The sequence below is a fragment of the Triticum dicoccoides genome, chromosome 6B (assembly GCF_002162155.2).
Source record: "Triticum dicoccoides isolate Atlit2015 ecotype Zavitan chromosome 6B, WEW_v2.0, whole genome shotgun sequence".
Lineage (NCBI taxonomy): Eukaryota > Viridiplantae > Streptophyta > Magnoliopsida > Poales > Poaceae > Triticum > Triticum dicoccoides.
In genome coordinates this window covers 121,709,303-121,720,123 of record NC_041391.1, presented here as the reverse complement: position 1 = coordinate 121,720,123, position 10,821 = coordinate 121,709,303, and positions in this window count along the sequence as shown.

The following is a 10,821-nucleotide window of genomic DNA, read 5'->3' as shown; positions in this document are numbered from 1 at the left end:
CAAGCTCGCCGCCACGCCGGCGCGCCGCCGCCGCCTCCGGCCGTGAAACCCCGCCGCGCCGGTGCCCCGTCGGCCCCGATTTCCGGCGGAACCGACCCCCCCGGACCGGATCCGGCCAGATCCAGGCCTCCCCTCATCTTCCAACCTCGCCGGCCGCCTCCCCACCGCCATCTCTGGCAAGTCTCTGGTCGCCTCGTAATCCGTGCAACGAGGTAGACTTTCCCCCCTCTGTTTTCTCTCCAAGTCCCGAATAATTTTGACATTATCATGCCATGTTCATCGCATCGTATCTCTGCATCCGTAGCTCTGTGTCGTGCATGTAATATGTCAAATTGTTTGCCTTAACGAGTACTTCATTTCATTCCATTGCACCATATTCATTTGAGCTCATCTTGATGCCTGAATCATCGTTGCAAGAGTGCTTCATGATGTTAATCTGCTGAAACTGTTATAACATGCTCTTTTGTCATTTTTGCCATGATTGATGTGTGCATCCTATGAGGTTGATGTCTACATGTGTTTTGAACTATGCCATGTCTTCTTTACAGAGGTGCTTACCATGTATTTTTGTGATCAATGTGGTGACTAGCACAAGCATGCAAACTAGGCATCGTGATGTTGTTGATTTTAGTCCCTGTTCTGCTGTTATTTTGATGACTTGATGCTACAGAGAGATCCATGCATATTTTGAGATACTTCAGTAAGGATGTTTTGAACATGTGGTTGTTGTCTATCCATTCATGCCTCTGTTTACAATTATGGAGTAGTCTAGCATGTCATTTTCGTGCTCTACTTTTGCTTCAAAATGTTTCCTGGCAGATTGTTCACTTGTTATTCAATTTTGCCAAGGTTGTTGTAGTTGATCCTTGCATGCTATGAACTTGTTCTTGCCTTGGTTTGTTGCATAAACATGTCTTCTTAATGATGCTATGCTTATCTTTTCATGCAATGACTTATGGTGAGTGAATCGAGCTAGTTAAGTAGGGTACTTGATGTTGCTGTTTTGCTAGGCTGAATCTGTTATTTCGTGATGCTATGTAAACATGCTTCTACAAATCATTCTACGCATAATCTGGAGATGATCACTAAATATGTTTTGTTCTACATATCATCCTCTAACCATCCATGCCCCTGATTGCATTTATAGCCTACTGTAGCTTGTTGTAATCTTGCTCCAAATTTGCTTCATAATATTGCTGTCAGCCTGTTAACATTAAGTTCAGTTGTTTTCATGATTGTTGCTAGTGATCCACGTATCCTATGAACTTGCTATTGCCATGCTTAGCTTCACAAACACGTCTTCTTACTGTTGGTTGCCTTGCCATGCCATTTATTGCTCTGTTGTGAGTTGCACAAGCTCATCTACATGCCTTCATAATTCTGTTTCCGCCATGTATGTATCTGTAATATAACTTGCTACGTTTACGTGGATGCCATCATATTTTCTGATCCTTTTAGGCTCATGGTCAGTAAGAGACTTTTGATCTATGCATTTAGTAGGTTCATGCCATGCCTTTGTTTGCCATGATAAGTTTCTGTAGCATGTTGTTTGATGGCTCTGAACATTGCAACCTGATGTTATTTTCTGCAAAGTCTGAATTGTTATTACTTGCAATCTTGCCATGTGTGTTTCAGCATGTTCTAGTAGTTTCCGGAGATAGCTCAGTGTTCATGTTTTGTAATGCTTTACCTGTACATCATGTCCATGCCTTTTTTTATTATGTTGAGGTGTTGTAGCATGTTGTTTTGGTGCTTGCAATATGCCTAGTTGCTGTTTTGGACAGATTGTTGCTATAACTTGTATAGTGTGTGCGTGTTGAACCGTTGCTCCGTTTTGAGTGTGCTCTATATGAAACTGGCTTGATTTTGCAAGTAGTTTCATTTTATCATGTTGCATCCATGTTTTGAGGTGTTTTCTTGATGTTTGGGTGCATTTTGCATTAATGTCATGTTTAACTTGTTTTGCTCATATCTTCTAGACCGTAGCTCCGAACTAAATGAACTTTATATGTAACTTGACTAGAATCTCGTGTAGATCATCTTGGTGCATCTTAACTTGCTGTTTAACAACTTGAACATAAGGTTTATTCAGATCTGGACCATTTTCGAAATTTGCATATGAGGACTTACCGGAATTGTTATATGTTGTTCCCGGCCTCATTTAAACTTGCCTTGATGTGTTGCTCTTGTATGCATCATCTCTTGCCATGAGTAGCTTAATGTAGTCTTGTCATGCATCATGCTCGGTTGTGCATCATCCCTTGTTCATGTGTGGTGTGTTTACCATGTTGTGTGCTTCTTTTCGATAGTTCCTGTTTCGTTGCGATCGTGAGGATTCATTCGTCTACGCTTGGTTCGGCTTCATCCGTTCGTCTTCTTCATGGACTCGTTCTTCTTCCTTGTGGGATTTCAGGCAAGATGACCGCTACCCTGGATCTCACTACTATCATTGCTATGCTAGTTGCTTCGTTCTATCGCTATGCTGCGCTACCTATTACCTGTTTATCAAGCCATCCCAAATTGCCATGTCAACCTCTAACCTTTGACACCTTTCCTATGCAAACCGTTGTTTGGCTATGTTACCGCTTTTGCTCAGCCCCTCTTATAGCGTTGCTAGTTGCAGGTGAAGTTGAAGATTTTTCCATGGTGGACAGGATTTTGGTTGGGATATCACAATATCTCTTATATTATTAATGCATCTATATACTTGGTAAAGGGTGGAAGACTCGGCCTTTTGCCTGGTGTTTTGTTCCACTCTTGCCGCCCTAGTTTCCGTCATACCGGTGTTATGTTCCCGGATTTTGCGTTCCTTACGCAGTCGGGTGATTTATGGGACCCCCTTGACAGTTTGCTTTGAATAAAACTCCTCCAGCAAGGCCCAACCTTGGTTTTACCATTTGCCTCACCACCACCTATACCCTTCCCTTGGGTCGGCCAACCCGAGGGTCATCTTTATTTTAGCCCCCCCGGACCAATGCTTGTCTAAGTGTTGGTTTGAACCGAGTAGACTGCGGGGCCCCCTCGGGGAAACTCGAGGTCTGGTTTTACTCGTAGGATGTCTCATCTGGTGTTGCCCTGAGAACGAGATATGTGTAGTTCCTATCGGGATTGTCGGCGCATCGGGCGGCTTTGCTGGTCTTGTTTTACCATTGTCGAAATGTCTTGTAAACCGGGATTCTGAGTCTGATCGGGTCTTCCTGGGAGAAGGTATATCCTTCATTGATCGCGAGAGCTTGTCATGGGCTAATTTGGGACACCCCTGCAGGGTATAATCTTTCGAAAGCCGTGCCTGCGGTTATAGGCAGATGGGAATTTGTTAATGTCCGGTTGTAGATAACTTGACACCAGATACGAATTAAAACGCATCAACCGTGTGTGTAGCCGTGATGGTCTCTTCTCGGCGGAGTCCAGGAAGTGAACACGGTTTCTGGGTTATGTTTGACGTAAGTAGGAGTTCAAGATCACTTCTTGATCATTGCTAGCTTCACGACCATTCTGCTTGTTCTCTTCTCGCTCTTATTTGCGTATGTTAGCCACCATATCATGCTTAGTCGCTGCTGCAGCCTCACCACTTTACCTCTTCCTTTCCCTTTAAGCTTTGCTAGTCTTGATAGCCGTGGTAATGGGATTGCTGAGTCCTCGTGGCTCACAGATTACTACAACAACAGTTGCAGGTACAGGTTATGCGACGATCATGACGCGAGAGCGATGCTTGCTTGCGTTGAGTTCTTCTTCTGCTTCTTCTTCGATCAGGGATAGGTTCTAGGTCGGCAGCCTGGGCTAGCAGGGTGGATGTCGTTTGAGTTTCTGTTTGTGTTTCATCCGTAGTCGGATGATGCTCTTATGTATTGTGATGTTGTATTCATGTGGCATTGTATGCCTCTTGTATGTATCCCCATCTATTATGTAATGTTGATGTAATGATATCCACCTTGCAAAAGCGTTTCAATATGCGGGTCTATCCTTGGTGGGACCTTCGAGTTCCTTTTGGATAGGGTCGCATATTGGGCGTGACAAGTTGGTATCAGAGCCTCGACCGACCCTAGGAGCCCCCTTTATTGATCGTGTAGTTTGGCCGTTGTTGAGTCTAGAAGAAAACTGTTTTCGGAGTCTAGTTATATCGGAGAGTAGAAATTCTTTTTACTCCTCAGCCCCTTCGTCGCTCTGGTGAGGAATCTTGACGTAGGTGTTTTGAATTACTCCTCTTCCCCTTCAAATTTTTCTTTAGGTTCACGCAGTTGGTTTTCCGACCGTTGTTCCTCAACTCTTTTCTTCCAGTGCATTTCTTGTCAAGTTGACTCAAGTCTCTTCATCTTTGCAAGTTCAATCCTCAGTTGTTTTCTTTCCCACCCGCCCTCCCCCTATTCTTCTGAACCGGAGTCCGTAATCGAGTATCCATCCTACTCGTGTGAAGCCTTTGCTTTCTTTCAACCGGTGTTGTCTCTTCAAGATATTCATCGATTTCCTCTTCCAGGTTGCCTTTGTTTTCCCGCCCTCCCACCCCTCTTCTTCCCGGAGTCTGACTCTCTCTCGACCATCTATCTCATTCGTGCATAGCCTCTTCAGTCTTTCGTAAATCATATCAACCGGTGAAATCTCGTCTCGGTGGACATTCATCTTCTCTTTTTCTTTTCCGGTGGATTCAATTCAAGTTCTTCGGTAGTGATTACATTCTTTCCCTCGGCTTAAGTGTTTTCCCTGCTTGTTTGCCTCTCGCCAGTTTATCCTTCCGGAGTGCTTAAGACATCTCAGGAGATTTGCCTGTGTTCGAATTAATTCGAGGTTGTTACCTCATTCAAATATTTCAATTGTTCCGGTGCTTCATTTATCTGTTCATCATACTTTTCAACGGTGTTTTCTCTTCAGTGGGCCCTAACCCACAGGGTTTTTCCCAGGATCTTACCTGACTCTTCTAATTCCCCCGGAGTTATTCTCAATTCTTTTCAAGTGTGACGTAAGTTTGAATTTCATTAGTCAAATCTTTTCCAAGATCGATTTCAAATCATTTTCATTGTTGGCTCAACCCCTTCGCTTTTCATTCTCCCGGAGTATCTCAGTTATTTTGGTGGTGTTTCTCGTCCTCATTTGAAGACCGAAGAAGAGTTTTTCCTCTAAATCTTGTCCGTTCTTGCGAAGATTCGTGGTTCTAGCTTCATGTTACCAGTCTCGAATTATTCCATTTGTCAGATATTCCTTTGCTTACCCATTCGGAGCATGCCAGTAGTTGTTTTCCCATTTCTTTTTATCGAAGGCCATCATTCCAGTTATCGTTCTCTATTTATCCTGGCACTTCGTTCAAATGTTCGTTAATCAGCTCGAGTTCTTCTCGTTCTTTTGCATCTAAATTTCCTCTAGCATATTTGCCTTCTAATTCTTCCGGTGATTATTTCTCTTTCATCAGTCATTTTCGAATTCTAACGGTGGTTCGTTCAAGATTCTTTTTCTTTGATTATCATTTCAATCCATTCGTTTTTTTCAATCCTACCGGTGGTTCATGAAGACTTTCTCAAGTTTTGTGCTATACCCCCCCTTAATCCTTTTTCAAGAAGAATAAGTAATATGTGAAATCCATTACTTGTCATCAATTTAATTTTGATGAAGGATAAGCATACAATAAATCTTATTCTTATTTCATCAGAGTGAGTAATCCTTTCCTTCGGAGTTTGTTCTTGATGAATAAATTCTAGTTCCGAGTGCTTTCATCTTTTCTTTTCTGGAGTTCATATTTCCTCGGCCATCTCGTTGGAACCTCCATCTAAATCACCGCAAGGCTCATCTTATTCTTTTTCCTTCTTTCTATCTCATCATCCTTTTGTCACCGGAGTTCTTCATGGTGGTTCTTCATGATTTAATTTTTTCTTCTTCAAGAGTTCATCAAGATTTTGTTGGTGGAGTTCAAGTATCTTTTCTTCTCATCTCGAAGTGCAATTAAATCTCCGTATTCTTTTGAAGTGGAGTTTTGCATTTCTTCGTTCTTCTAAGCTATCCAATCATTTCTGTTTGTGGTCGGTTATCACCTCATAATTTCTGAGATGTTTTCCATAAGACCACAACAAGCTTATTCTTTCGTTGTTGATTTTCTCAACAACTCCATTCAATCATTCCTTCTAAGTTCTTTTCATTCAACTCTTTCAATCCTTCCGGAGGTTTTGTGTTGTTTCTTTCATCAAGTATATTTCCATCCTCTCAATTTCATGTTCTATTCTTTCCATGTTCAGCCGGAGTGCTGCCTAAATCCTTCCAGTCTTATTCGTTTCTTATCTCGTTCTAACCGGAGTGGTTTCATAGTCTATATGATTCCGTGAGCATTCGATTCTCGTCGTTCCTCTCTTCTTCTCGAGTGCTCTCGATTCTTTGCTTCTTCTCTTGAATTCTTGTTTCACCTCATCCCTTTTCTCTTCCGTCTCGGTCCTAAGATCTCGGGACGAGATCTCTTGTTAGTGGAGGAGTGTTGTAACGCCCCGAATCCGATGCGCCATGTGTCTGCCAGTTATTCACTGTCGTTGCCATGTCATTTGCTTGCGTGTTGCATTTCTCCATGTCATCATCTGCATTTCATATCATGTCATCATGTGCATTTCATTTTGCATATGTGTTCGTCTCATGCATCCGAGCATTTTCCCCGTTGTCCGTTTTGCAATCCAGCACTCCTATGCCCTCCAGCCCCTTTTGTCTCCTGTTGTGAGCGGGTGTTAAACTTTCTCGGAATGGCCCGAGGTTTGCCAAGCGGCCTTGGTATAGCACCGGTAGACCGCCTGTCAAGTTTCGTGCCATTTGGAGGTCGTTTGATACTCCAACGGTTAACCGGGTAACCGTAAAGGCCTCTTTTGTCTTGCAGCCCAACACCCTTCCAAAGTGGCCTAAAACCCATCTAACTCCCCTCTATGCTCTCGGTCGTTCGATCACGATCGCGTGGCCGAAAACCGCTCCCCATTTGGACTCTCCTAGCTCCCTCTACCTTTATAAATGCCTCCCCCTCCGAAATTCCGGGTCCAAACCCTAGTCCTCTTCCTCCCGCCGCCACCGGACACGTCCAGGCGACGCCGGACACGTCCGCCCGCCGCCGCCCGGCCAGCTGCAGCCTGCCACGTGGCGACGCGCCGCCCGCCTCCACCGCCGGCCCGCCAGGCCCGCGCGGGGCCCTCCCGGCCCGCGCGCCGCCGCGACCCGAGCGTCGCCTTCCGCCGCTCTGCGCCGCCGTCTGCCGTCGCCTTCGCCGCCGGTGACCGGATCCCGGCCGCCCGCGCCCGCGAGCTCCCGCGCTCGTCGGAGCCCGACCCCGGCGCCGAGCTCGCCCCGAGCCGCCGCCTGCGTGAGGCCGCGCAGCCTCCCGTGCCGCCCCGCTCCTTCAACCGTCCATCGGCGCCGCCCGAGCTCGCCGCCGCCTCCGGCCGTGAAACCCCACCATGCCGGTGCCCCGTCGGCCCCGATTTCCGGCGGATCCGACCCCCCCCAGACCGGATCCGGCCAGATGCAGGCCTCCCCTCCTCTTCCAACCTCGCCGGCCGCCTCCCCACCGCCATCTCCGGCGAGTCTCCGGTCACCTTGTAATCCGTGCAACGAGGTTGACTTTCCCCCCCTCTGTTTTCTCTAAGTCCCGAATAATTTTGACATTATCATGCCAAGTTCATCGCATCGTATCTCTGCATCTGTAGCTCTGTTTCGTGCGTGTAATATGTCAAATTGTTCATCCCAATGAGTACTTCATTTCATTCCATTTCATCACATTCATTTGAGCTCATCTTGATGCCTGAATCATCGTTACAAGAGTGCTTCATGATGTTAATCTGCTGAAACTGTTATAACATGCACTTTTGTCATTTTTGCCATGATTGATGTGTGCATCCTATGAGGTTGATGTCTATATGTGTTTTGAACTATGCCATGTCTTCTTTACATAGGTGATTACCACGTATTTTTGTGATCAATGTGGTGACTAGCACAAGCATGCAAACTAGGCATCGTGATGTTGCTGATTTTAGTCCCTGTTCTGCTGTTATTTTGATGCCATGTAAACTTGATGCTACAAAGAGATCCATGCATATTTTGAGATACTTCAGTAAGGATGTTTTGAACATGTGGTTGTTGTCTATCCATTCATGCCTCTGGTTGCAATTATGGAGTAGTCTAGCATGTCATTTTAGTGCTCTACTTTTGCTTCAAAATGTTTCCTGGCAGATTGTTTACTTGTTATTCAATTTTGCCAAGGTTGTTGTAGTTGATCCTTGCATGCTATGAACTTGTTCTTGCCTTGGTTTGTTGTATAAACATGTCTTCTTGCTGATGCTATGCTTATCTTGTCATGCAATGACTTGTGGTGAGTGAATAGAGCTTGTTAAGTAGGGTACTTGATGTTGCTGTTTTGCTAGGCTGAATCTGTTATTTCGTGATGCTATGTAAACATGCTTCTACAAATCATTCTATGCATAATCTGGAGATGATCACTAAATATGTTTTGTTCTACATGTCATCCTCTAACCATCCATGCCCCTGGTTGCATTTATAGCCTGTTGTAGCTTGTTGTAATCTTGCTCGAAAGTTGCTTCATAATGTTGCTGTCAGCCTGTTAACATTAAGTTGAGTTGTTTCCATGATTGTTGCTAGTGATCCATGTACCCTATGAACTTGCTATTGCCATGCTTAACTTCACAAACATGTCTTCTTACTGTTGGTTGCCTTGCCATGCCATGTATTGCTCTGTAGTGAGTTGCACAAGCTCATCTACATGCCTTCATAATTCTGTTTCTGCCATGTATGTATCTGTAATATAACTTGCTATGTTTACGTGGGTGCCATCATATTTTCTGTTCCTTTTTGGCTCATGGTCAGTAAGGGACTTTTGATCTATGCATTTAGTAGGTTCATTCCATGCCTTTGTTTGCTATGATAAGTTCCTGTAGCATGTTATTTGATGGCTCTGAACATTGCAACCTGATGTTATTTTCTGCAAAGTCTGAATTGTTATTACTTGCAATCTTGCCATGTGTGTTTGAGCATGTTCTAGTAGTTTCCGGAGATAGCTCAGTGTTCATGTTTTGTAATGCTTTACCTGTACATCATGTCTATGCCTTTTGTAATTATGTTGAGGTGCTGTAGCATGTTGGTTTGGTGCTTGCAATATGCCTAGTTGCTGTTTTGGACAGATTGTTGCTATAACTTGTATAGTGTGTGTGTGTTGAACCGTTGCTCCGTTTTGAGTGTGCTCTATATGAAACTTGCTTGATTTTACAAGTAGTTTCATTTTATCATGTTGCATCCATGTTTTGAGGTGTTTGCTTGATGTTTGAGTGCATTTTGCATCAATGCCATGTTTAACTTGTTTTGCTCATATCTTCTAGACTGTAGCTCCGAACTAAATGAACTTTATATGTAACTTGACTAGAATCTCGTGTAGATCATCTTGGTGCATCTTAACTTGCTGTTTAACAATTTTAACATAAGGTTTATTCATATCTGGACCATTTTCGAAATTTGCATATGAGGACTTACCGAAATTGTTATATGTTGTTCCCGGCCTCATTTAAACTTGCCTTGATGTGTTGCCCTTGTATGCATAATCTCTTGCCATGAGTAGCTTAATGTAGTCTTGTCATGCATCATGCTCGGTTGTGCATCATGCCTTGTTCATGTGTGGTGTGTTTACCATATTGTGTGCTTCTTTTCGATAGTTCCTGTTTCGTTGCGATCGTGAGGATTCGTTCGTCTACGCTTGGTTCGGCTTCATCCGTTCGTCTTCTTCATGGACTCGTTCTTCTTCCTTGCGGGATTTCAGGCAAGATGACCGCTACCCTGGATCTCACTACTATTATTGCTATGCTAGTTGCTTTGTTCTATCGCTATGCTGCGCTACCTATTACCTGTTTATCAAGCCATCCCAAATTGCCATGTCAACCTCTGACCTTTGACACCTTTCCTATGCAAACCATTGTTTGGCTATGTTACCGCTTTTGCTCAGCCCCTCTTATAGCATTGCTAGTTGCACGTGAAGTTGAAGATTTCTCCATGGTGGACAGGATTTTGGTTGGGATATCACAATATCTCTTATATTATTAATGCATCTATATACTTGGTAAAGGGTGGAAGACTCGGCCTTTTTCCTGGTGTTTTGTTCCACTCTTGCCGCCCTAGTTTCTGTCATACCGGTGTTATGTTCCCGGATTTTGCGTTCCTTACGCGGTCGGGTGATTTATGGGACCCCTTTGACAATTCGCTTTGAATAAAACTCCTCCAGCAAGGCCCAACCTTGGTTTTACCATTTGCCTCACCACCACCTATTCCCTTCCCTTGGGTCGGCCAACCCGAGGGTCATCTTTATTTTAGCCCCCCCGGGCCAATGCTTGTCTAAGTGTTGGTTCGAACCGAGTAGACTGCGGGCCCCCTCGGGGAAACTCGAGGTCTGGTTTTACTCGTAGGATGTCTCATCCGATATTGCCCTGAGAACGAGATATGTGCAGCTCCTATCAGGATTGTCGGTGCATCGGGCAGCTTTGCTGGTCTTGTTTTACCATTGTCGAAATGTCTTGTAAACCGGGATTCTGAGTCTGATCGGATCTTCCTGGGAGAAGGTATATCCTTCGTTGATCGCGAGAGGTTGTCATGGGCTAATTTGGGGCACCCCTGCAGGGTATAATCTTTCGAAAGCCGTGCCTGCGGTTATAGGCAGATGGGAATTTGTTAATGTCCGGTTGTAGATAACTTGACACCAGATACGAATTAAAACGCATCAACCGTGTGTGTAGCCGTGATGGTCTCTTCTCGGCGGAGTCCGGGAAGTGAACACGGTTTCTGGGTTATGTTTGACGTAAGTAGGAGTTCAGGATC